Here is a 27,391-nt window from a genome sequence, read left to right as displayed (position 1 = left end):
TCGCAATAAGCGTATATTGATTGGTTTGTGCAAAAGTTATAGCGTCTACAAAATAGGGGATAGATTTATGGCATTTTTATTATTATTATTATTTTACTAGTAATGGCGGTGATCATCGATTTTTAGCGGGACCGCGACATTGCGGCGGACAGATCGGACATTTTTGACACTTATTTGGGACCACTGACATTTTATACAGCGATCGGTGCTATAAAAATGCACTGATTACTGTGTAAATTTCACTGCCAGGAAAGGGGTTAACACTAGGGGGCGATCAAGCGGTCAAATGTGTTCCCTGGGAGGTGTTTCTAACTGTAGGGGGAGGGGACTGACTAGAGGAGAAGAGATCGCTGTTCCTAATCACTAGCACATTGATGAACATTCCACATCCACTGAAATTCCTATTTTACTCCATTATTTTATTGCGCTGTGCTAAGAAAAAAAAAATTACTGCTTGCTGAAATGTTGGTGCGATTTCCAGTATAGGAATAGGAATAAGAATACACATCGGTAACTGGTGGGCCCGGCTTCCAATCATGTGACCACTCTGATGGTGGTCACATGATCAATGATCCTTCTTGCCTCCTGGGCATTCTGAACTATTTAAAGGCATGCCAGGGCAGATGAGAAGGGGTCAAAGAATGAGTATTTTGTATGTTTTCCTTGAAGCTGCATGAAATAAATCCTCTCCATGCTGTTCGGTATGTTCAGGGGAAAAAAAAACTGGCATTGGTACATATCCCCAGGGCCGGGACAAGAGGTGGGCAGGAGGGGCGGCTGTCCTGGGAACTATAGTATCATGTGAGGTGGGGGTGGAGATTTGTGTTGAGGGGGAATTTGGGGGCAGGGGGTAAGAATTGTTTTAGGAGGGGAAATTAGGGAAGGGGGGTGCTAGGAGTGGTGATTTGAGTGTATGGGGGGGGGGGGGGATTTCTGTCTGGATGGGGGGTGAGGATTTGTGCTTGGAGGAGGAATTTAGGAGGTTTGTGCTAGAAGAGATCATATAGTAGAGGGGGTAGGGGATTTGTGCCAGGAGGGGATTTTTATTTTTATTTGAGCAGGGGGGTAATTTATGGATGATTGGGGGATGTATGTGTGCTAGGAGGGGAAATTTGAGGTGGAGGATTTGTGCTAGGAGGGGGGATTTGTGCTGGGAGGGGGGCTTTGGAGTGGGGTTATGTGTGCTAGGAGGGGACATTTGAGGTGGAGGATTTGTGCTAGGAGGGGGGCTTTGGAGTGGGGGGGGTATTTGTGCTAGGAGGGGACATTTGAAGTGGAGGATTTGTGCTAGGAGGGGGGAATGGGGGGGGGGATTTGTGCTGGGAGGGGGGATGGGGGGATTTGTGCTGGGAGGGGGGCTTTGGAGTGGGGGGGGGGATTTGTGCTAGGAGGGGACATTTGAGGTGGAGGATTTGTGCTAGGAGGAGAAATTTGAGGAGTAGAGTATTTGTGCTGGGGGGGGGGGGGGTGATTTTTTTTTTGGGGGGGGGGCAGGTATTTGGGGAGAGAGAGAATTTGAACTGGGAGGGGAATGGGGGGGGGGGGGCAGAGATCTCTGCTTGAGAGGGGCAGTTGGTTTCAGCAAGGGGGGGTGTATTTGTGCTGGGAGATTAGTGCTCAATATATTTGGGAGGGAGGGAATTTTTGCAGACACATAATGCTCATACATCTTGAGGGAGGAAGGGGTGCCATTTGGCATGTTCGCCCTGGGCTACCTTATCCCGGCACTGCATATCCCCCCATGGCAGTGCCCAGCTTCCCATGTCTTTTTAGACCGTAGTCTGTCTATTAGCTCTAAAATGGGCAAATAATAAGATTTGCCCAAAATAGATTTTAGTAGGATTTGCCTTTTTTTTTAAATTTGTTCAACAAATTTAGAAAATGATTAGTTGAACTCTTGGTGAATTACCCAGAAATATCTGCCCATTACTACTGAGCATTACTGGTGGCTCCCACAGACAGCGGGGACTTTCAAAGTGTCCCTTCTTCATCAAGGCTCCGCTTCCCATACACAGTGCCAGACATTACCTATTGGGTTTTAAACTTATTTTTAATTAGTGGTTTTTCAGTTTGTAATTGAGAGAAGAGGTTTACCCAGCTAGACTTGGCACTGCCTCCGAAATCCCACCACTGTAACCACACTCTTCTTCTAGATTATAAAGAACTCCCACTGCTTTTACCAAGAGTTTTGTCCCTCCTTTACAAAAAAAAAAAAAAAAAGTAATTTTATATTTTATTTATATATATATATATATATATATATATATATATATATATATATATATATATATTTATATATATACATACACGCACACACAGTATCTCACAAAAGTACATTTGTGAGTACACCCCTCACATTTTTGTAAATATTTTATTATATCTTTTCATGTGACAACACTGAAGAAATGACACTTTGCTACAATGTAAAGTAGTGAGTGTACAGCTTGTATAACAGTGTAAATTTGCTGTCCCCTCAAAATAACTCAACACAGCCATTAATGTCTAAACCGCTGGCAACAAAAGTAAGTACACCCCTAAGTGAAAATGTCCAAATTGGGCCCAATTAGTCATTTTCCCTCCCCGGTGTCATGTGACTCATTAGTTTTACAAGGTCTCAGGTGTGAATGGGGAGCAGGTGCGTTAAATTTGGTGTTATCGCTCTCACTCTCTCATACTGGTCACTGGAAGTTCAACATGGCACCTCATGTCAAAGAACTCTCTGAGGATCTGAAAAAAAAAAAGAATTGTTGCTCTTCATAAAGATGGCCTAGGATATAAGAAGATTGCCAAGACCCTAAAATAGACGTATGAGTGCTGCCAGAATTGCTTCAGAGGTTGAAGGGGTGGGGGGTCAGTCTGTCAGTGCTCAGACCATACGCCGCACACTGCATCAAATTGGTCTGCATTGCTGTCATCCCAGAAGAAAGCCCCTTCTAAAAGGTGAGGCACAAGAAAGTCCGCAAACAGTTTGCTGAAGACAAGCAGACTAAGGACATGGATTACTGGAACCATGTCCTGTGGTCTGATGAAAACAAGATAAACTTATTTGGTTCAGATGGTGTCCAGTGTGTGTGGTGGCAACCAGGTGAGGAGTACAAAGACAAGTGTGTCTTGCCTACAGTCAAGCATGGTGGTGGGAGTGTCATGGTCTGGGGCTGTATGAGTGCTGCCAGCACTGGGGAGCTACAGTTCATTGAACCATGAATGCCAACATGTACTGTGACATACTGAAGCAGAATATGATCCCCTCCCTTCGCAGACTGGGCCGCAGGGCAGCATTCCAACATGATAACGACCCCAAACACACCTCCAAGATGACCACTGCCTTGCTAAAGAATCTGAGGGTAAAGGTGATGGACTGGCCAAGCATGTCTCCAGACCTAAACCCTACTGAGCATCTGTGGGACATCCTCAAAACGGAAGGTGGAGGAGTGCAAGGTCTCTAACATCCACCAGCTCTGTGATGTCATCATGGAGGAGTGGAAGAGGACTCCAGTGGCAACCTGTGAAGCTCTGGTGAACTCCATGCCCAAGAGGATTAAGGCAGTGCTGGAAAATAATGGCGGCCACACAAAATATTGACACTTTGGGCCCAATTTGGCCATTTTCACTTAGGGGTGTACTCACTTTTGTTGCCAGCGGTTTAGACATTAATGGCTGTGTGTTGAGTTATTTTGAGGGGACAGCAAATTTACACTGTTATACAAGCTGTACACTCACTACTTTACATTGTAGCAAAGTGTCATTTCTTCAGTGTTGTCACATGAAAAGATAGAATAAAATATTTACAAAAATGTGAGGGGTGTACCCACTTTTGTGAGATACTGTATAAGATTTTTTTTTTCCCCTGGTGGAGCAAGGTGGAGAATGCTTTAAGTTTTTTTTTCCTTCTTCTGGATCAAAAGTGGGTAAAGGGATCTGTATATTTTACATTGATCTACATTTAAAACGTTCTCAATCCTGTAGTAGTGAAAAGGGACATGCCCTGATTAACACCATGCATACTGGTATCATGACTGAGTTTGATCCTATAGCCTGTTTCACATGGGCTTCAGCTTGTATAAGAGCAGTGTGAACAGCAAGCATAGGTGTGTGTGCAGGGGGTGTGCCAGATGTGCCTGGGCACACCCTAATCACCCCTGCGGGGCATAGATTCCTCCTGCTGCCTGGGCCTGTGCCATTTACCAGCAGCTTCCTTTTCTGAATGAGCACAGTGAGTGATTGGTACAGATCAATCACTGTGTTCATTCATAACTGAAGCCTAGTAAACCAGGTTTACTAGGCTTCAGTTTGTGAATGAACAGAAAGCCGCTCAGCACAGAGCATTTCCCATTCATTCACTGTGCAGTGCAGCTGACATAAGGGGCTGGAGAATCTGTCCTCAGCCCCTTTCTCTGTCACAAATGTGAGACATCAGGGGTCTGCTGTGTACTCAAACTTGACAGGCACCCACTGCCACTTTCGTTCCGGTCTTCTTTTTTTTTTTTTGAAAGCCTATGGCGTGCAAACACACCCAAAAACTTCACCCAGTGCCAAAAAAATGTGCACACACATAAGGAATGAAAACCAAAAAAGTGCAACGGGTATACAAGCCCTCTGAAATCAGAGGGCCTTGCCCTGAATCCCCCGGGGCGTTAGGTTCCAGACGGGGACAAGGGTACTTACACTTGGTCCATCTGGCCGAAACCAGACAAACCCCGTTCTTTGGAGGGCCTGCCGAAACAGACCCAACCAAGTACTAGGTGGGGCTCCCCCGAAGAGAGACCCCATGAGAGAGGGCGAACCAAGACAAAAGGTCATGTCCACCCCCTCCCAAGACTTTCAGGGCTGGCCAGAGGACCTGCAACCCTACTCATCACACAGTGCAACACAAAAATACAAAAAGTGACAAACATAGGCTAATAAATAAAATAAAGTGGGGAAGGAATAGGTGGAGAGGAGAGTGAAAAAGGTGGCCATTGTGTGAAACAATGACCAGGCCCTCCGGCCAGGAATAAAAAATTCCTCTGGTCCCAGCCAAAAGGCCCGGCCCAAGAGGCAGGTGCTAAAAAGCGTGTTCTATGGTGCAGTGACCGTGGTGCCTCAAATCAAAGTGACCCTTTTTTGGCACCCCTGGACTGCCACTCCAGAGGCACATACTCCATAGGCTTTCAGGACCAACCCTGACCAGCGACCCAGACCACAGCAGCCCCCACTTCAGACAGAAAGGCATGAAGTTCAGGGAGCTTGGTGAGAGCCTTTTACCATCAGGCCCCACCGTTGCTTCCATCACTCCCTCCCCCCCGCCATCAAAAGAGGAGCTGGTGTTCTCTCCCGAAAAACTGTCCATAGCTAGAGCTACCACAATCTAGGCCAGAAGGACAGGGACCCGACCCTCTGGTCAGACCCAGATGCAGCACCCAACCTCACCAGGAGCACCCTTCCAGACGGCTTAGACTCAGCCATCGGCCAGCCCCCAGTATCTGTCGGCCAGCTTGGCATAGTCCCTGCTAAAACCGCCTTTCCAGGCACTATAACACCATTGGATTTGCTGGCTCTCCCCTTTGAGAGTAGCACAGCGCCTCCTCTGGAAATTGATAAGTACAGATACTACACTTGATCTTAGCCAAAAGGCAGAGAAGCGATCCCTGCCAGTGACATTTTTACAGTAATCAGTGCATTTTTATAGCACCGATCGCTGTATAAATGCCAATGGTTCCAAAAATGTGTCAAAAGTGTCCGATGTGTCTGCCATAATGTCGCAGTCCCGATAAAAATCGCAGATCGTCACCATTACTAGTAAAAAAAAAAAAGAATAAAAATGCTATAAATCTATCCCCTATTTTGTAGATGCTATAACTTTTGCCCAAACCAATTAATATACGCTTATTGCGATTTTTTTAATTTTTTTTTTTACCAAAAATATGTAGAAGAATACATATCGGCCTAAACTGAGAAAAAAAAAAGCTTTTTTTAAAAAAAAATGGGGATATCTATTATAGCAAAAAGTACAAAATATTGCGTTTTTTTCAAAATTGTCGCTCTTTTTTTGTTTATAGCGCAAAAAATAAAAACCGCAGAGGCGATCAAATACACCAAAATTTGTGGGGGAAAAAAAGGACGTCAATTTTGTTTGCGTGCAGAGTCGCACGACCGCGCAATTGTCAGTTAAAGCGACGCAGTGCTGAATTGAAAAAAAATGGCCTGGTCATTCAGCAGCCAAATCTTCCGGGGGGGCTGAGGTGGTTAAAGTGACAATCAGCATTCCCCATTAGGATCTGTTGTTCAACATTTACAAACTTGAGCTGAATGGTACATTAAAAGCTTCAACAAAGCTCGCTGAAAGCTCTGCAAATGCTTTTGTCAAAGCTTGCCCTGCACACAGCTCTTATACAGGCTGAAGCTCGTGTGAAGCTGGCCAAAGGAAGAACAGGCAGCAATAAGCAGGTTTTGGGGGCCAGTAAATGCCAACTATTCCTGGCCAGGGCAGACAGCGGCCGCCCATCTACCTATGGAGAGGATGGCGTGGGAACTATTACAGCGCACTTACAATCTTAAAGGCTTCTGAAGATATACGATAGCAGGTAAAGCCTTCTATCCATCAGTTGGGAAGGAGTTAATCCTCCTTGGAGTCCAATGAGAAAAAAGTCTCAGCGCCGCAGCGATTTCCAAATATAGAAAACGACACAAACTTTTCTTCTACATATTTTTCTCTGCAAACCGCAGACCTTCCCCTAAAATAAGGAATATTTTCTAACATCCCACATGCAGAGAAAAAACACACGAGCCGCATTTTCTGTGGCTGGATTGTTTTCTTATATAAGAAAGAGGATTGTTTGTGTTGGCAGGCAGTTTATCTTACCGGAATGCGCTGTGACAAGGCACAAAATACAAGTAAGCAATTCCGAGTCCTGCAACAGCAGATCCTGCAGACCCAAAGGCTTAAACCTGAACTGAAAATAACTTCAGTTATTGTAGTTATGTATTCTTTAAAAAAAAAAAAAAAATTAAAAATTATAATAAATGTAATTAATGTAAGTACTTGAATTTGGCTTGTTGCAGCAGAACTTAGACTGGGAGAGAAAAAGTCGTTTTGGGGGCCAACCAGGTAAAGCTGCACCATGCAGGCTGACTAGGAACTTGTTGATAAGAGTCAGAGCAAAGGGGAAAGCTCATTAGTATTCTGCTGATCCTTGATGACCCAATCACCACCTGCATAGGAAGCTTTTGATGAAGGTTTAAAGGAGCTACAATTCCCAGCAAGGCTTTCAGTGTCCAGCTTAGGGGTACTGCTTCGTTGGAGCTTGCTAGGAATTGTAGGTTGGTATTTTGAGACTAGGTTAGTGATTTAGCTGGGGGAAGAGCTGTGGATGGCTTTGTAAGTTGTGGTTAGTATCTTGAATTTAATTTGTCGGGGGGAGTGGAAACCAGTGGAGGGATTGGCATAGGGGGGTAGCAGACACTGAACGGTCGGTAGGGTGGATGAATCTGGCAGCAGCATTCATGATGGACTGAAGGGGGGATAGCCTCTCTAAAGGTAAGCCAATCAAGAGGGAGTTGCATTAGTTGAGGTGAGAGATGACCAGGGACTGAACTAGAAGCAGTATACAGTAATGGCCATTTGTGTGACAATACCTGTGAAGTACACTTGGCCTAAAGTTGTGGACATCTACCCTTCACGTCTGACAAGCTTGTTGGATAAGCTCATATAGTTATAAATATAGAGTTGCCCCACCCACCTTTGTGGCTATAATGCCGCGTACACATGGTCGGACTTTACGGCAGACTTTGCAACGGACTTTATGACGGACTTTCTGAATGAACGGACTTGCCTACACACAATTCACCAAAGTCCGTCGAATTTGTACGTGATGACGTACGACCGGACTAAAACAAGGAAGTTCATAGCCAGTAGCCAATAGCTGCCCTAGCGTGGCTTTTTGTCCGTCGAACTAGCATACAGACGAGCGGACTTTTCGACCGGACTCGAGTTCGACGGATAGATTTAAAACATGTTTCAAATCTAAGTCCGTCTAACTTTTGAGAAAACAAAGTCCGCTGGAGCCCACACACATCGAATTGTCCGACCAAATCCCGTCCGCCGGGCAAAGTCTGCCGTAAAGTCCGCTCCTGTGTACGCGGCATAAGTGTCTTTACTATTTGGGCCCTTTCAGCCAAAAGAACATTTGTGTGGTCAGGTGCTGGAGTTGAACAAGAAGACCTGGCTCAAACGGACAACCTTCTACTACTATACTTCATAAAAGTCTCTCATGTGTCCACTTCCCTCTCTTTTATTCTCCTCTCCATTCTTTTTTTAGTCGCTGCTACACAAACACGGGCATTAGTACAGATTTGCCCCTCTACCCCTATTACAGCCTCTACTCTTCTGGGAAGGCTTTCCACAAGTCTTTGAAGTGTCTTTGGGAATTTGTACCCATTCAGCTAGAAGAGTATTTGACTTCTGCCTGCACCCGACTACTCCTCTGTCTGCCTGCCAAGTCCCCTGTCTTGACCTGACTTGACCTGACTACTCTATCTATCTGCTGCCTGCCAAGACCCCTGCCTGCATCTGACTACTCCTCAGCTGCCTGCTAGGACCCCTGTCTGGACCTGGCTACTTCTCTGTCTACCGCCTGCCAAGACCCCTGCCTGGACCTGACTACTCCTCTGCCTGCCACTTGCCAAGACTTCTCCTTGGACCTAAATACTCTTCTGCCTGCCACTTGCCAAGACTTCTGCCTGGACCCGACTACTCTTCTGCCTGCCACTTGCCAAGACTTTTGCCTTGACCCATCTACTCCTCTGCCTGCCTCCTGGCAGGACCCCTGCCTGGACCTAACAACTCTTCTGCCGACCAAAACCCCTGCCCAAACCTAAATACTTTTAGGCCCACCATCTTAAACTACAGTCTCTATACTGTGGCTATCCCTGTTCCTGACAAACTTTGGTATTGCAATTTTAATGCCCTGTACACACGGTCGGATTTTCCGATGGAAAATGTGTGATAGGACCTTGTTGTCGGAAATTCCGATCGTGTGTGGGCTCCATCACACATTTTCCATCGGATTTTCCGACACACAAAGTTTGAGAGCAGGCTATAAAATTTTCCGACAACAAAATCCGTTGTCGGAATTTCCGATCGTGTGTACACAAATCCGACGCACAAAGTGCCACGCATGCTCAGAATAAATAAAGAGATGAAAGCTATTGGCTACTGCCCCGTTTATAGTCCCGATGTACGTATTTTACGTCACTGCGTTCAGAATGATCGGATTTTCCGACAACTTTGTGTGACCGTGTGTATGCAAGACAAGTTTGAGCCAACATCCGTCGGAAAAAATCCTAGGATTTTGTTGTCGGAATGTCCAATCAATGTCCGACCGTGTGTACGGGGCATCAGGGGTGCAACCTGGTGACAGTTGCAGTGAAGCAGACTGGGTAGCACCACTAAGGTCTAAGGGCCATCTCCATCTTCAGGAGCTCCAATAAAGACCAACTGTCACTTAGACCGTGCACCTTGGGTGAGCCGGTGTCACCTGCCAGGGGGCCACCATAGCACTTGACACACCTGACTGATAGATATGCATAGTGAAAGAAGAACAATACACAACTGCTGTGAAGCACTACTGAAAAGGAAGCAGAACCTGCCCTCATAAACAGAATGTATGGCTGTCCTCATGCACATACATAATTATAAATTATACACAGTAGAAGTAACATTTCTAAAGTATTAACCCACATTAAGAACCTTCTTTAAGTAAGCCTGATTAGTTTCAGGTGTACATAAAAACACATTGAAAGGACCATAGCTTCTCTTTAAATGCTTTCATGTCAACTGATGTATTCTGGAAAGTAGAGGTCAGCCTCTTGGCAGGAGATCTGCCATTCATTAAGGATGTAATAAGGCCAACGCTGGGCCTCATTAAAAAGTGGAAAACACTTAAATCCCTTTGAAAGTCTGAACTAACGATTTATTTTCAGGCCTTTATTAATCCGCCGTATTGCTGTTTATGACAAAGGGAAGTTACAGCCAGAGTAGAGTGAGTTATGAAGCTTTAATAACCTTCTTGGAGCTTTTGTTTCCCTCATTAACGTAGAAGAAAAAGTTGGAAAACTTCCTGAGTGGAATACAGAGTGGAGAGGAATTACAAAGATTACAACTCATTTCCTTGAATTCTGATTAGTGAGAAGATACAGCAAGCTCATCCTACAACCACTTTAAGGCTCATTTCACATCGCATGTGAATCGCTCAGGAACCGTACCGTATTCCTGCGCAAATCACGTGATTCAGTGCGGTGCGATTTGAGCCCATTCATTTCAAATTGGCTGAAATCGCACCGCACCAAAGACTTGGATGCACCTTTTTTGGAGCCGCACCAGATCTGGTGCAGACAAAAACCCACTGCGTTTGCGACCTGCCTTTGGGGTGTCGTTAATTTTACATTGACACTTGCAGCAGACCGCAAGGGCAGTGTGACTGCATTGCGGTGCGGGGTGAATGTGCACGGATCGCAATGTTTCCCAAACCGCATAAGTGTGACTCTAGCCTTAGGGTCCATCCACACTGGGCTTTAAGTAGTTGGAAATGCTGTATTTTTATTTTTTACCTACAGGTAAGCTTATGATAAGGCTCACCTGTAGGTTAGATGAATATCTCCTAAGCGTGCACCATTTAGGTGATATTCTAGTGAGCCGATGACATCACTGGCACATGCGCTCTGAAGGAGTGATGTCATCAAAGGCTCGGCCATTAAAGCGGAAGTTCAGAAGTATATCTTAAGCTCAGCGTTTCGAGGCAGAAAGAAAACTCTTCTGGTTTGTGTTTTTGAGAGGAGTTTTCTGGCAGAAAAAAAACGCTAAACGCTCCTAAATGCCTGTACAAAAATGCTCTATATGAGCCAAAAGAATTGGTGGTTTTTTAAGCCCAGTGTGCTTCGACTCTAATGCCCTGTACACACGGTCGGACATTGATCGGACATTCCGACAACAAAATCCATCGTTTTTTACCTACGGATGTTGACTCAAACTTGTCTTGCATACACACGGTCGCACAAAGTTGTCGGAAAATCCAATCGTTCCGAGCGCGGTGACGTAAAACACTTACGTCGGGACTATAAACGGGGAAGTAGCCAATAGCTTTCGTCTCTTAATTTATTCTGAGCATGCGAGGCACTTTGTCCGTCGGATTTGTCTACACACGATCGGAATTTAAAGGATCGGATTTTGTTGTCGGAAAATTTTATAGCCTGCTCTCAAACTTTATGTGTCGGAAATTCTGATGGAAAAAGTCTGATGGAGCCTACACACGGTCGGAATTTCCGACAACAAGCTCCGATCGCACATATTCCGTCGGAAAGTCCGACCGTGTGTACAGGGCATTACACTGTTGTGTGTATGTCTGACCCGTCAGTGCACGTGATGAATTCACAAGCACCCGGCCCACACTGACCTGTACTGGGGTGATGCCTGCAGCTTTATCAACCTGGTAGTGTTTTTTAGAGCCGGTGGTTGGCTTTCTAGTGATAACAACCAATGCGCCAAGAAGCCGCTTGGCTGTTATCCCAAGCAGAGGGAGGGGACAGCCTATCCCCCCCCCCACCTCCCGTCACCTTCCGCAGCTCGCCCGGGCTCTCTCGTCCCACTGGGAGGCCCAAGCGACCAGCCAGCATGTTCGCCGGCCAGCCAGAGACCCAAACAAAGCCGTAATCCGTAAGCAATGTCATGACATTAGTTCCAGTTTACAGAAGACTTAAAGGTGCAAAATTAAAAAAATGACAATATTCAAAACAGCCAAACATGGAGTTTTTAATGCTTTTAAGTGCAAAGGAGGGATTTTAGGTCTTATAGACACCAGATCCCTCCATGAGGATGATCTGTCGCTGCCTATTACTGTCACAAGGGATGTTTACATTCCTTCTGACAGCAATAAAAGTGATTAGGGACAGCGTAAAAATAAAATAAAGTAAATAGATTTTTTTTTTTTTTAAAGCGCCCATCCCTCTGTGTTTACACAGCTTGGGGGGGGGGGGGGGGGGGGCTGTGTAATATGCAGGGGGGCTGTGTAATATGTAGGGGGGGCTGTGTGATGTGCAGGGGGAGCTATGTAATATGTAGGGGGGGCTGTGTGATGTGCAGGGGGAGCTATGTAATATGCTGGGGGGCTGTGTAATATGTAGGGGGGGCTGTGTGATGTGCAGGGGGAGCTATGTAATATGCAGGGGGGCTGTGTAATGTAAAGGGGTGCAGAGGTATGGGGGCAGTGTAATGTTAAAGGGTCCAGAGGTGCGCGGGCTGTGTAATGTAAAGGGGTCCAGAGGTGCGCGGGCTGTTAAATGTTAAGGGGGACAGAGGCGCAGGGGGGCTGTTAAATGTTAAGGGGGACAGAGGCGCGGGGGGGCTGTTAAATGTTAAGGGGGCCAGAGGTGCGCGGGGGGGGGGGGGGTGTAATGTTATCTTTTATTAGCAGGTGAATGCGGCCCTCCATGCATTCACATACATTGAATCCGGCCCTTAAGTGGAAAAAGGTTGCTGACCCCTGGGTTAGATCAGGGTTTCTTAACTCCAGTCCTCAAGGCGCCCCAACAGGTCATGTTTTCAGGATTTCCCTCAGATAAAACAGCTGTGGTAATTACTAAGGCAATGAAACTGATCAAATCACCTGTGCAAAATAATGGAAAGCCTCGAAACATGACCTGTTGACTGGAGTTGAGAAACACTGCGTTAGACCATTCAAAATTGATATGTTTTTAAATGTTGGGGAGATGCACCATTCAACCTTTTCCTTATATCTCTTTGAGGACTCTTCAGGTGAAAAACCTGCCTTGTGTTCCCAGGTCTGCACAACTGCTGTAGCCATTCCCACCCCACCCAGAACAAGATGAGCTGGAGCATGTCAGGAAAACTCTAAATTCCGAAATGTGAAGGAACAGAGCCAGGAACTACAAAAGAGGAACCCCATGGCTGGAGTCATCAAGAGACATAAGAAGCCAGTGGGCCAGTCCAACCAAAATTGGTATTTACGTTTTTGGTAGATGTTCGGGAGCTATGTTATGTTATACAACATTTTCCTTCTATTTCTTTGGATACTGTATTGGTGAAATTTTTTTCTGATTTTCTCAGGTCTGCATATTTGCTGTAGCAGTCATGTAGCTAGGGTGGTCCCTTTCAGTAGCTTCCCACTAAGAACAGGATGAGCTGGAACACATCATCCTGGTCAGGAACTGGTCTAAATTCGCATATAGCAGCCGCTAGCAATAATTTCAGGTAAAACTCACCATGCTGGTTGTACCCAAATTGATTAATTAATACACTTGGTACATTCATACTACCCTACATGGTTCAAATCACGGCCGGTACCTGCTGAACCAGCCGAGATTTGAATTGTGTATGGTCGACCTAGTGCTCCTAATTAAACGAGTACACACTATAGAAGGATATTCTTTGTTCATATTTCATGTCTGAGGTTTACAACCACTTTAAGTAATGAGATGGAAAATTATATAAGGAAGGATAGCCTTTATCAACAGGAGTACAACTGGGACCTAGATAAATCTAAATTCTTAAACCACCGAGAACCGCTTGTGGTCCAAAAAGTACCAGTCTGACACATCCATCAGGTTTCTGTTTATTCTGTCTCCCCCCCCCCCGTCTATAAATTCACATATTATAGTCGAAGTTCTCTTTTATCTGTTGATAATAATAGTGTTCCTGAACACCATGGCACCATATTTGTTTGTATCCCACGTAAATACTCAGATATCTAATTCTGCCTATCCAGAGCCTTGAAAACGTCCAGATAAACCAAAATTATAGGGAAATGTGTGTCTGGCTCCCTCAGGCATTTGCCTAATTTGCCCATTAGGAAATGTGATCTTGTTAATGCAGCATCCAATCAGCATTTTTGTGGCATGCGGAAGATGAGTGAGAGCGCTATAAAGGAAAACACAATGTTGGCCCCAAGAGTGGTGGAAATGCACAATGATAGGAAGACTCTGCTTCTCCAGCACTATTGCTTCAATTTATCAACTGTAACAACTCTATTTTCATTAAACTGTATACATCGGGGAGACCAGAATTCCCAACAAGCAACAAAAGATTGGGTATATACTACCATCTCATGTCTAACTCAGCCTTTCTTAGGCTGGCCATACATTATACAATTTTCATTTGGATTTACCAAAACCATATAATATGAGGTCACACCTAAACACTTTCAATTAGTATGCAATCAGGCAGGCCCTCCTGAACATGACGGCCTTTCAAACCTAGCCGGCCGCACTGTAGCCATAATTCGGCTATAGCGCGGTCGGCAAGTGGTTAAACCAGTGTTTCAGGGAACCCCGAGGTTCCTTTAGACCAGTGGTGTCAAACTCAATTTCATTGTGGGTCGCATCAGTATTATGGTTGCCCTCTAAGGGCCAGTTGTATCTGTAAGACTATATAAATTGCCTACACTGATCACCAACATAAAACGTCACTTTTACACTGACCACCAACGGCAATGATCATGCAATTATTATTTTTTGTTTAACTTCATAACCCCTTAACCTCTCGTTGACCACGTAAGGCATATATGCGGTTCCAAGAAAGTTGGGCTTTAACACCCAGCTACCCTGTTTACCCGAAAATAAGACCTAGTGTGAGTGTCGGTGATGGCTGCAATATAAGCCCTACCCCCCCAAATAAGCCCTAGTTAAAGTCCTTGTAGGTCTTATTTTCAGGGTAGGGCTTATTTTCAGGTAAACAGGGTAGGGCTTATTTGGGGGGTAGGGCTTATATTGCAGCCATCACAGACAATCACGCTAGGTCTTATTTTCGGGGAAACAGGGTATGTGTCCACAGTGATATGAGGTTGTGCACTTCCAGCACACTTTCCAAGCTCTTGGTGAAGGCTGCTGACCGAGAGCCAACGGGTTCCCAATCATGTGACCACTGTGGTAGCCAATCACAACAGTCACATAATACAAATACCAAGCTGTCTCTTGGGAATTGATGCCAAGTTAAAAGGCCACCATCACAGCTTCTGTATGATGTGACCGCTGTGTAGTGTGCGGCTGGTGGGGTGTTTTTTTTGGGGGGGCGGCAAACAACCCCCCCCCCCATGGCCGCCGGTGGAGCAGCAACACCCCTCCCCCCCGCAGCACTAACACAGCCCCCCCACCACCACCCGCTGTCCATACCCTGGATGCGTGCAGTGAGAGCGTGGCGGGCTCAGGGAAAGCTGCTCCGATGATGGGTCTCCTCTCCTGGAGCAGCTTCCGCGGTGTCTCCTCTCTCTTCCTCCCGGAGCTAGGCATCCAATAGAATTGCCTGATGTTTTGGCCAATCGGGAAACCGGTTTCATACCTGCTTCCCAATTGGCTGGGAGGAGGATCAGTGTTGCAACAATGAAGTTTCATTCGCTGTTGCAACACATCTGGGTGGGCTCCAGATGCAATGCTCTGCGTCCAGGGTCCACCCTGTTTTGAAGCCCATTAGAGCCTAGGGTTCTAAGCAGGTTCTTAAAAAAAAACCCTGACCTCTCTAATTATTATGCCCGGCGACCCAAAAAGGGCTGGACACATGAAAAGGGGGCGGCCGTGGATAGATTCATGCCATGCATAAATCTATCCACTGCATATAGGGGGTGGCGAGGATAGGGGGCAGGGGCTGCCCCTGCCGCTGTGACTGGCTCCCAGAGTGTCATAATGGATCGGTGCCACTGCAAACCCGCAGTGTCAGTCTCCCGGGTTTACACTCTGTATTTAGGTGCTGGCAGAGTTATAGTACATCTCACTCCAAGATATAATATAGCATACAGGTACTGCCACAAACTGCATTCAACTCCAGTGAAAGGTAAATGAAAGATAGCTTAAATCCCTGCCCATTGGCCACACCCCTTGACAGGTTTCACCCATATTGGGCTTACTCGTAGAGGCCTCTACAATTAAGCCCAATGTGGGTGAAATGCGTCAGTGGGGCCTGACTAATGGGTGGGGATTTGAGCTGAAGCCTGTCTTTCATTTACCTTACACTGGAGTTAAATACAGTTGGTGGCGGTACCTGTATGCTATATTATGGCTCCCACAGTGGTCACCTGATTGGAAGCCATGATTGGAAGCCCGACCCACTGGCTCCCAATCAGCAGCCTTGACCCAGAGCTGTCAGTGATGGCTCAGTCAGTGTGCTCAGGGCACTCAGTGAGCGCGCTCTTAACAAGCAACCTCAGACCGGCGTAGATGCATATATGCGGTGGCTGGACATTAAAACCCACCTTTCTTGCCGCTGTATATATGTGCATTCAGCAAGTGGTTAAGTAAACCCTGATCTTTATTCTTTTATTATACTCTCTGCAATCTACTGATAAAACAAATGTGCTGTGAGCCGTGGGTCTAATCATTTTAGTGGGGGGTGGGGTGGGGTTCCTGAGACCTGAAATTGTTTCAGTTTCAGGGGTCCCTTCATAGTAAAAAGGCTGAGAAAGGCTTGTCTAACGATTTCCTTAAAGCAGGGGTCTCCAAACTTTCTAAGGAAAGACCCAGTTTACAGTCCTTTAGTCTTTAGGGGGGCCGGACTGTGCCCGGGGCGGGGGGGGGGGGGGTAAATAATGCCCAATCTTTGTTTTTAGCGGGAGAAATAGTTGGTGTCAGTGGGAGTAATAGTATCCCACTGTTGGTGTCAGTGGCAGGAGGTATTCTCCATTGTTGGTGTTGGTGGCAGGAGGTATTCTCCATTGTTGGTGTCAGTGGCAGGAGGTATTCTCCATTGTTGGTGTCAGTGGCAGGAGGTATTCTCCATTGTTGGTGTCAGTGGCAGGAGATATTCTCCATTGTTGGTGTCAGTGGCAGGAGGTATTCTCCATTGTTGGTGTCAGTGGCAGGAGGTATTCTCCATTGTTGGTGTCAGTGGCAGGAGGTATTCTCCATTGTTGGTGTCAGTGGCAGGAGGTATTCTCCATTGTTGGTGTCAGTGGCAGGAGGTATTCTCCATTGTTTGTGTCAGTGGCAGGAGGTATTCTCCATTGTTGGTGTCAGTGGCAGGAGGTATTCTCCATTGTTGGTGTCAGTGGCAGGAGGTATTCTCCATTGTTGGTGTCAGTGGCATGAATAATGCCTAAAGGGAAGGATAAAAGCAAGGAAAGGGCTGCGTCCAGCCCTAGGGTTTGGAGACCACTGCTTTATAGCGCAAGTTCACTTTAAGCATCTGTCGTTCTCTTACTCACTTGGTCTAGAAGAATGCCCTTATAAATCAAATTCAATAGATTCCTGCTTTGCTGATAACCAGGCATTATGGACACAGAAGCCTCCAATAAGTATGCACACATCATCTTTTCTTGTATCAGCTGCTTCTAACCACCACTAGAGGAAAGAAGTGAGGCAGAAGGCACATACATCGAAAACACAAAATGTATCTCTTTTCTTGCTTTTGGCACCCTCTAGTGGTGACGAGGCACAGATGCAGAGAAGAGAACGTGTAAAAACACTGCATACAGACTGAAGGTAGTGTCGGTCTCTCTGGTTGCCATTAGATGGTTCTCCTCACTCTCTGTTTAGTAAAACATTGTTATTGGCATAGGAACTGAGGATAAATCTTTCTGTCGAAGGATCCAACAGGACAGATTTCCCATCCCTTTCCAGTCTATCCAAAACTAAGAAAAAATTTTTGACCAGACATATTATTTAAAGCAGGGGTCTCCAAACTTCCTAAACAAAGGGCCAGTTTACTGTCCTTCAGACTTTTGGAGGGCCGAACTATCGCCACCAGGAGTAGAAAAGGTCCCAATGTCAGTGCTCCATCGTTGGTGTCAGTGGGAGGAAGTGTGCCCCATCCTTGGTGTTAATAGGAGATATTTTGCCCCATTATTGGTGTCATTGGGAGGAGCTGTGACCCTTCATTAGGGTCAGTGGTGGAGAATTATATCCCATTGTTGGTATCAGTGGATGAAATATTGACCCAAGGGCCAGATAAAAGCAAGCAAAGGGCCACATCTAGAATTTGGGGAGGGGTACAGCCAGCCGAATGATACATTTTGGCGCAACACAACACGCAGCAGTGCAAACGCGATCATGTGAACAACACTGTGTGCTTCACACAGAGCACTGGCAGGCGTTCATAAGGCTTCATTAATACAGATAAAATGGGTGCCTTGTACATAGGTGTCAGAGGCTGATAGATGGAGCAGTTCTGGCTTCTGAATGCTGGGGGCCACTCTGGGAGCTCTGGATCAGCATCATGTGCCGTATGGCCAGTCATTGGTTGTTGTGGTGCTGGCAGCCGGCCCAACTGCACCATGAAAATGCATGATGCTGTGTGGCACCATTATCGGTTTATCCATGTAATTTATAGGACAAATTGCCTCTCATATTAAATCAACTGACGGCTTTTTTTTACTTTAAAATCTGGGACAATCCCGTATTATGCGGGATTGTTGGCAGGCCTAATTATGACTTCCTCCATAGATACAGTAGAAAGAGCAAGTGTAGCCATACAGAGGCTTGCTGTGAGGGCACTTGGTAAAGGGGAGGAACCAGGAGTGCCAGAGGAGGATCGGGGCTGCTCTGTGCAAAACCATTACAGAGAGCAGGTAAGTATAACATTTTTGTTATTTAAAAAAAAAAAAATGTAATCCTTTACAATCTGAAAATAAAATATACAAATTTTTGCACTCAGACTGGCTACTAGGTATAGAAAGATTTGCTGGTCACAAATAAAACAATATAAAACAAAAATGCAGCACTTCCATAAAAATGAAATGTGCACATAACGTCCATTTTCCTTTAAGAAAAATCACAACTTGATAGGGTGAGCAGGAACAGAGATCCTGATAAGAGACGGCCACCTCCATCGCGGCCCCGGAACAAAGAACACAGTGCGGCCATCTTTTGGGTTGGAAACTTTCCAAAGGGATATTCAATGCTGACTTTAACTGGAGTTCACACCTCCAGCTCTGCAGCTTTCATTGGCTCTCTTATGACTCATCCCCCCTCCCTTCCTGGCAAACTCTCACCAGAGTGAGAGACAGAGCTGTACATGTCATAAGCCTAGACTAATGACCAGACAAGAAACAGAAAGTGGGCTCTATGAGGTATTTACTGGCAGAAAAAAAAAGGTTTTACTATCCAAAGTTAAAAACAAGGGCAGAAGATTTAATGGATAGAAAGATGAAAAAATGACTGAAGTTCCGCTTTAAATTGTGCTTTAAAACATAAAGCTTTATTTGTTTTATTGAGAGATTTACATTACATAGTTACATAGTAGGTGAGGTTAAAAAAAGACACAAGTCCATCAAGTCCAACCTATGGACATTGCGGACGTTGGGTTGCTTGTTGGAGAGACATCTTTGGAGTGACCACTAGGATCTGGAAGGAACCGTATCTGAAGGGGTGGCGGAGGAAGGGGACCGTTTTTGGAGTTGCCAGGGGGATCACATAGGTGTTTTTGACCCTCTGTAATAGGGTGGTCAACAACATTTGGTAAGAAGCTGTGTGTGTTGATGTTGGAGGTGGCCGTCTCTTATCAGGATCTCTGTTCCTGCTCACCCCATCAAACTGAGATTTTTCTTAACTGCTTAAGGACCGCCCCATGTACATATACTGCAGCAGGACGGCCCTTTAGCGTGAAATCACGTCATTTTTTTTTTAGGGTCTGTGGTGCGCATGCCCGCCACTGCCGACCCGCTCCTGCTGCGATTGCACACAGCGGGAGCCATCAGCGGGTCACGTGGACCTGATGTCCGCCGGGACCCGCCGATCATTCCCGAAGCAGACAGAACAGCGATCTGCCTAAGTAAACAAGGTTGATCACCATTCTGTGACAGGAGAAGACAGATCTAAGCAGGTATATGGATCTCTGTCTTCTTACAGTTAAAGGAGTTGTAAAGGCAGGAGGTTTTTTATCTTAATGCATTCTATGCATTAAGATAAAAAACCTTCTGTGTGTAGCAACCTCCCCAGCATCCCCCTTAATTACTTACTTGAGCCCCTTCTCTCTCCAGCGATGTCCACGAATGTCTAAGTCGTATGGGACACTCCTCCTGCTTGGCTGAGAGACAGAAGCGGCGCCATTGGCTTCCGCGGCTGTCAAAGTCAGTCAGCCAATCAGGGGAGAGAGGAGGCGGGGCCGGGTCGTGGGCTCAGTGTCTGAATGGACACACGGAGCTCTGACTCTGCTCCAGTGCCCCCATAGGAAGCTGCTGGCTATGGGGGCGCTCGATAGGAGGGAAGGGCAGGACCAGCAAAGAGGGACCCGAGAAGAGGAGGATCCGGGCTGCTCTGTGCAAAACCAACAGCACAGAGGAGGGAAGTATAACATGTTTGTTATTTAAAAAAAAAAAAAAGCTTTTACAATCACTTTAAAGCACCTCCCCCATAGTTGGAAAGCACCCCCTAGGGGACACATTTAACACTTTGATTGCCCGATGTTAACCCCTTCCTTGTTACAGTTACAGTGCATATTTTTTAGCACTGATTACTGTATTCGTGTCACTGGTCCCCAAAAAAGTGTCACTTAGTGTCCGATTTGGTCACCGCAATGTCTCAGTCCCGCTATAAGTCGCTGATCGCCGCGCCATTACTAGTAAAAAAAAAAAAAACAATACAAATTCCATTAAAATATCCCATAGTTTGTAGACGCTATAACTACGCTTATTGGGATTTTTTTTTACCAAAAACATGTAGCAGAATACATATTGGCCTAAATTGATGAAGAAATTAGATTTTTTACATTTTTTTATTGGATATGTTTTATAGCAGAAAGTAAAAAATATTGTTTTCTTTTCAAAATTGTCACTTTTTTTTTGTTCATAGCGGCAATAAATGAAAACCGCAGAGGTGATCAAATACCACCAAAAGAAAGCTCTATTTGAGGGAAAAAAAGGGGCATACATTTGGGTACAGCATTGCACGACCGCACAATTGTCAGTTAAACTAACACAGTGCCGTATCGCAAAAAAATGGCCTGGTCATGAAGGGGGTAAAACCTTCCGGGTCTGAAGTGGTTAAAGGAAATGTGCACTTTTAATTGTTTATGAAAGCGCTGCATTTTTAGATTTTATAAACCTTTACAATCGCTTTAAAGTAATGATAACTCTTAGCTATCCTCTCCAGTATAGTAAGCCCCAAAACACCTACATACCTGTACATGCTTGTCGTCTCATAAGAAACAAACAGGTTCCAGGGATAAAACCACAGGGTGGCCATGCTGGAAACACGGATCCAAAGGACGGACTCCGGTACAGTAACAGAAAGAAACAAGTTTCTTTTTTTTTTTCTACACAAGTTTATTTCTGGCCCGTTTAAAATTTGGAATTTTCCTGCGTTGAAACACGTGTCCAAATTCCATTCATTTTTTTGCGGGCAGTCTAAAATCTATTTCTTGAAAGCTTCCTCGCTTTGCACAGAGCTGAACAAAACAACCAAAAGAGTATATACAGTGGAGCCTTATTACGAGAATAATCCATTCCAGGAGAATGCTTGTAATCCAAAGCACTCGCATATCAAAGCGAGTTTCCCCATAGAAGTCAATGGAAACGAAGATAATTCGTTCCACATTGACTTCTATTGCATGCAATACCGCATGTGGCCAGAGACTCGGAAACCTTCAGGAACTGAGTATTTCCGAGTATTTACGAACGGCTCCGAGTGTCACCGTCGCCCCCACCCTTCTGGCCAAATGCGGTACTGCACACCACAGAGGCTTGAATCCTGCTCATTTGGGAAACAACACTTGCAAACAGAGTCAGGATTTAAAAAAAAATATTAGTTCGTATTATGAAACGCTCGTTAACCGCGTTACTCGCCATCCGAGTTTCCTCTGTAAATGTATACTAAAGTGGAAGTAAATCCAAAGAGTTTACAAGTACACAGTACATACGGCGCTCCTAGGAGAAGTGCAAAGTCCCTTGGTCCATTGGAACTTTCTGTATCTGTAGACCATCAACAGGGTAGAAGAATGGATGAGGCAGATGGATGGATGGTTGAACAGGAGAAGGGACCAAGACTGGAGCATCTGCAGCTCCCCCAGAAGATCTGGGTGGAATCACCTCAATGTAGAAGAAAACGAATAGCAGGGCAATGAGGTCAGTATCAAATTGATAACACTTTATTGAAATAAGCAGCACACTTACATTGAAGTTAGCATGAAACAACATGGATAGGGAACACCTGAGACCAAGCAGCTGTGATCAGTGTGAGGTTGTAGGCATCATTGAGCAAACAGAGACCGAGGATGACAGGGAGCCAGCCAGCTCAAAGTATGGATATTAGCAGCGGCATTCAAGGCTGCACACGAGGATGACAGCTGTCAAAATGCCTGGTGGATGTCGGGAAAGGGGGTAAGCATGACCGTTTCCAGGGACTTTGCCCTTCTCTTCAAATGCCTTTTGAAGAAGAGGGCAAAGTCCCTGGAAATGCATCATGCACACCCCCTCTTCCGACATCCACCAGGCATTTTGACAGCTGTCATCCTTGTGTGCAGCCTTGATAGCCGCTGCTAATATCCATACTTTGAGCTGGCTGGCTCCTTGTCATCCTCGGTCTCTGTTTCCTCAGTGATGCCTACAACCTCACACTGATCACAGCTGCTTGGTCTCAGGTATTCCCTATCCATGTTGTTTCATGCTAACTTCAATGTAAGTGTGCTACTTATTTCAATAAAGTGTTTTTAATTTGATACTGACCTCAGCGCCCTGCTATTCGTTTTCTTCTACAATAAAGTGGAAGTAAAGTCCACTTTTTAACTGGTACCTACAGGTAAGCCTATAGTAAGGCTTACCTGTAGATACAGTGAATATCTCCTAAACCTGCGCCTTCACAGAGGATGCTGCCGGTGACGTCACCAGCGCATGCGCTCTGAAGGGACGGCATATCTGTGCCATACCTGCAGAGCTCCTGCAAACATACGTGGGAGTGATGTCATCTCAGCCCCGGCCATTCATACAGCCGGAGCACACAAACCGGGAAGGAAGACCGGGTGAAGATGGAAGCGCTGGATAGGCGTGACAGCACTGCCCTGGATGCCAGGCAGGTGGAAAGGGGCTAAAGAGACTCTAGAACGCTCACCCCCCGATCCACTTATCTTTGCTTGTCGGCTACCACAGGCGTAAAGAGGTTGAAGCTCAACAATGGGAAAAGCAAATATTGTCTACATGCAAGAGTCATGTGTATTCTTCCTTGAATCTCGGTGACCTTTATGTATTTCTTCCAGATCTGTGCAGTAATGCAGTGTGAGACTTCCTGTAATAAAGACCGGTCACTGCTGCTTTCTCTCCTTGTGCAGGGTGACTGGTCTTGTCTCCACCCCCTCCTATAGTTTTCTACAGTTAGCCTGTAGTGGGTGGAGCCTGCTGGGTCCCTCCTACAGCTCTGCTCTCTAAATAACAACTACATGGTAATATCTCAGTTTGCAAAGGCAATTGGTGCACATAAAGTAGCTTTATAGTCTTTAGGGATTAATGACAGTTGATGTGCCCACAGTCCAGCTTTAGGACAGTAAACGTAGAATGAAAGGGGCCTGTGAAAGCTTGGTTATAGCATTCTGTAGATCTAAGCAAGATAAATGAACATTTCTATATGTGCATTGATTACAAATCTCCAAACAGAAACATTAAATTGTTAGAAAAGTTTGCATAAACTTTGCGGTTACAGACAAATCCCGCAGGCTTTTATGATTTATGTCTTCTTTTTGTTTACTGACCTAAAGTATGTTTTCGGAAAGGCAGACTGCTGACCAAGACCTTATGAATAATTATTCTCTGTACAAGTGGCTCTCACTGTGTAGAAAAAGAAAACTCTACATATCCCCTCGGATGTTATTAGGATCAGTCACCATTCCTCAAAAAGAAAATCCTATCTACATTTCCTAATAGAACAAAGAATGGCGGGATGGTGGGGGGGGGGGGGGCGGGGGGGTTGGCTGGAATTATTTATATCATAACTGATAACGCCAAACTAATAAGATAACCCTTGTCTGCTGGTCACGTGATGTCCGTTGTCTCCCTACTCTCAGGATCTGACTACATACCTGAGGTCTCAGTCTCAGTTCACACTGATGCGGTGCAGGATTCACAACGATTCCTGTGCGTTTCCCGCACTGCATCACAAATCGCACTCCATTCATGTTCATCAACCGCTGCGGGTGTCAATGTTAAGTTAACAACACCCCAAAAGCAGGTTGTAAAATGCAATGCGATTGACCATACAAAATGAATGGGGCTCAAATTGCACTGCATAGAATTGCATGTGATCTGAACAGGAATGCGGTGCAATTTCTCTCTGAATCACATGCGGTTTCCCGCACCGCATCAGTGTAAACAATCACTCAAAGAGCCAATGAGGACAACATGGATAAGTATTTAAGAAAATAAGATTCCTCTATCTGGTATACAGTCAGCATGCCCATGTACCTGGAAGGGTGCTGTATATAGTCAATGTTTCCATGTACCTGGAAGGGTGCCTTATACAATCAGTATGGCCATGAACCTGGAAAGTTGCCCTATACAGTCGTTATAGCCATGAACCTGGAAGGGTGCTGTATATGGTTATGGATAAGCACCTGGAAGTAGTGCTGTGTACAGTCAGTTTGGACAAGTACCTGGAAAGGTGCTGTATATAGTCAGTACATTTATGTACCCGGAAGGGTCCCCTATAAAGTCAGTATGGATATGCACCTGGAAGGGTGCTGTATACAGTCAGTATTGGCTATGCACCTGGAAGGGTGCCATATACAATCAGTATGGGTATGAACCTAGAAGATAGCCCTATACAGTCAGTATAGCCTTGAACCTGGAAGGGTTCTGTATACAGTCATTATTGGCTATGCACCTGGAAGGGTGCTGTATACAGTCAGTTTTGGTTATGCACCTGGAAGGGTGTCGTATACAATCAGTATGGCCAGGAACCTGGAAGGGTGCCCTATACAGTCAGTAAAGCCATGAGCTTGGAAGGGTGCGGTATACAGTCAATATACTCATGAACCTAGACGAGTGTCCTATACAGTCAGTATAGCCATGAACCTGGAAGGGTGCTGTATACCGTCAATATGCACACGAGCCTGGTGCCATATACATAGTATAGTGCCTTGTATCAGTTGGAGGAATAGTGTCCCAAGGGCCTGATAAAGGCAAGCATAGGGTCCATATCCGGCCCCCCGGGCTGCAGTTTGGAGATCCCTGCTCTAAGCCATACTGCTTTGCAACATTCCTTTACTTTTTCATGGACCATCTGACCCCAGTACTCAGGGATTGTCTTAACACCTACTTTTCAAAAATTGTATCAGGCTTATTACCCCCCTTATCAGATCATTAGTCCCTCCCCTTCCTACATGGTCCTGATACCAGATTTCCTGGCTGGACAGATTGGATGCCATTAAAATGACCTTTCTCCTGAAGCTCTTTACTACTTCAGATTACCCATGCCTGTGCCGATGACAGTGCTGCGAGTTCTACAGAATTTGGAAAACAACCCACCTAGAATCAATAAGCACACTCTCTATCGGCACAGGCTTTGTAGAGGATTGGGGTAACCTGTTTACTTCATTATTATAGGGTAGCACAAATAGCTCCACTCACGCACCACCTTTAAAACCCCAATTTGGGTGCTGCTAGACCGACTGTCACCTCTTGCCCCCAATACACTCCCTTACAGAATGGGAATCTGTCAAATACTAGATCCCATCTGACTACATTTGCCACTTCTGAATCTAGTACGTTGTCCGATGTTCTCCCTGGGATTTGATGTCCCCTCCAGATTTCAATGGTGGACCCGAAAGGGTTTCACGGATGTCTATTCCCTTCTTACTTCCAATGGGGTTAAACCCTTTGAATACTTTAGGGAGGAGGAGGAAATCTTTTGTTATATACCTCTTTAGACAATATGTAAATTCACTACTATGCCATGCGACTACTCCCCTGGTCCTCCCCCGCCGCCTCTAAGACTGAGAACAGAGTGATTATAAGACTGTTAATCGCCTGGTTCCTGGCATTCAAGACCCCTGGTGTCAGCCTCTTGCAATGCCTGTACACCAGAACTCAGACTGGGAGGGAGGGGCAACACAAGGAACCAATCAGCTGTGCTGCAGTGCTCACAAGAAACATGCTGATAGGACGAGGAGAGAGTAGAGTGACACACTTATTCTATTGTTTCTCTTTTGCTGTCCAGTCACAGGCTGGGGGTGGGGACAAGACCTCTTTGCATTTCACTAACAGCAGTAGAGAAATGTCTGGTCTCCAGACTGGCTGTGCTTAGTGACAGATCTGTGTAAACTCAGGAGTGAATAGACAAACACAACACCATTGGCAGGTAAGGGCTTGTTCACATTAGCTTTGGTCTCTCTCTTCAGAGCGCATTTGACATTGCTTCCTTACCGCCTGTTTTAAAGGTGGTTGTAAAGGCTTAATGCATTCTATGCACGAATGCAAAAAACCTTCAGTGTCTAGCTGCCCCCCCTAATCCTTACCTAAGCCCAATCCTGATCCAGTGATGTGCAAGAGAGCTGAGGTTCTTCTGGGTCTCTCCCTCCTGATTGGCTGACATGCAGCAGCAGGAGCCATTGTCTCCCGCTGCTGTCAATCACAACCGGGGAGCGGGGGGCGGGCCTGAGCTGCACTCTCTGTCTTATGGATGCAGATAGCCGGCTTGAGAGCGAGCACGCAGGAGTGCCCATATAGCAAATGACTTAATGTGGATGCATTGAACAAGGGGGAGGGGCGTAGAGCGTCGGCGGGGGACCTGAGAAGAGGAGGATCAGGACTATACTGTGCAAAACCATAACACAGAGCTGGAAAGTATAACATGTTTGTTATTACAAAAAAAAAAAAAAAAAATCCTTTAACCGTTTGAGCCCTGCACTAGTGCACCACAACCATATGCAGTGCACGTGGTTGGTGGACATGTTCGGCAGGCGCTGAGCCTGCTAAAAGCAACAGGGGGTAAAATCCCTGCTGCGGTATCTGCACACCCCCACCGGCTGCAGCAAAATGGGGAGCGCATGGGGGGCTCAACCGCATTTTACTGCCTCCCCCCCCCAGTGTATATGTGCCCTAAAACAGCTTCTTTATTTGTACATCTTTTATTTTAGCTGTCTGTCCGGAGTTCAGTAATAAACAGCTGGATGGGCCCCAACCAAAGAAGACGAACGAAGAAACTCTGAGCGAAATCTTTGTGTAGGTGTTGTGCCTAAACAGCGAGGACGCCTTCAGACGAGGTTTCCTAAACTACAGAATCTCCTTCCTGTTGTCGGCTCATCTGCGGGATGTTTGTTAGGGGAAGTTCAGTGGGGGCCCAAATAATATTTTGTACGATGACCTCATTGTGATGTTTCTCATCCTGTTCATCTTCATTGATCTGGAATAAAAGAATGTCCTGTACAAAGGCAACAAAACATGGCACAAGAAACAAAGTGCTGGACGTCAGGGGGCTTCAAACTTTTCAGGATGGG

At 45.7% G+C, this 27,391-nt stretch overlaps 1 protein-coding gene and 1 pseudogene across 1 annotated transcript in view; both read right to left on the bottom strand.

Moving 5' to 3' along the window:
- The window catches only part of SNTB1 (syntrophin beta 1), a 224,428-nt gene that overhangs the window by 42,203 nt on the left and 154,834 nt on the right, over positions 1–27,391 (bottom strand). The window lies entirely within an intron of this gene.
- LOC141146444 (U2 spliceosomal RNA) lies at positions 5,521–5,625 on the bottom strand (annotated as a pseudogene).

The sequence above is a fragment of the Aquarana catesbeiana genome, linkage group LG05 (genome assembly GCF_042186555.1).
Source record: "Aquarana catesbeiana isolate 2022-GZ linkage group LG05, ASM4218655v1, whole genome shotgun sequence".
Taxonomy (NCBI): domain Eukaryota; kingdom Metazoa; phylum Chordata; class Amphibia; order Anura; family Ranidae; genus Aquarana; species Aquarana catesbeiana.
Note: the sequence above shows the minus strand (reverse complement) of the source record. Positions and strands in the feature narration are given on the sequence as shown.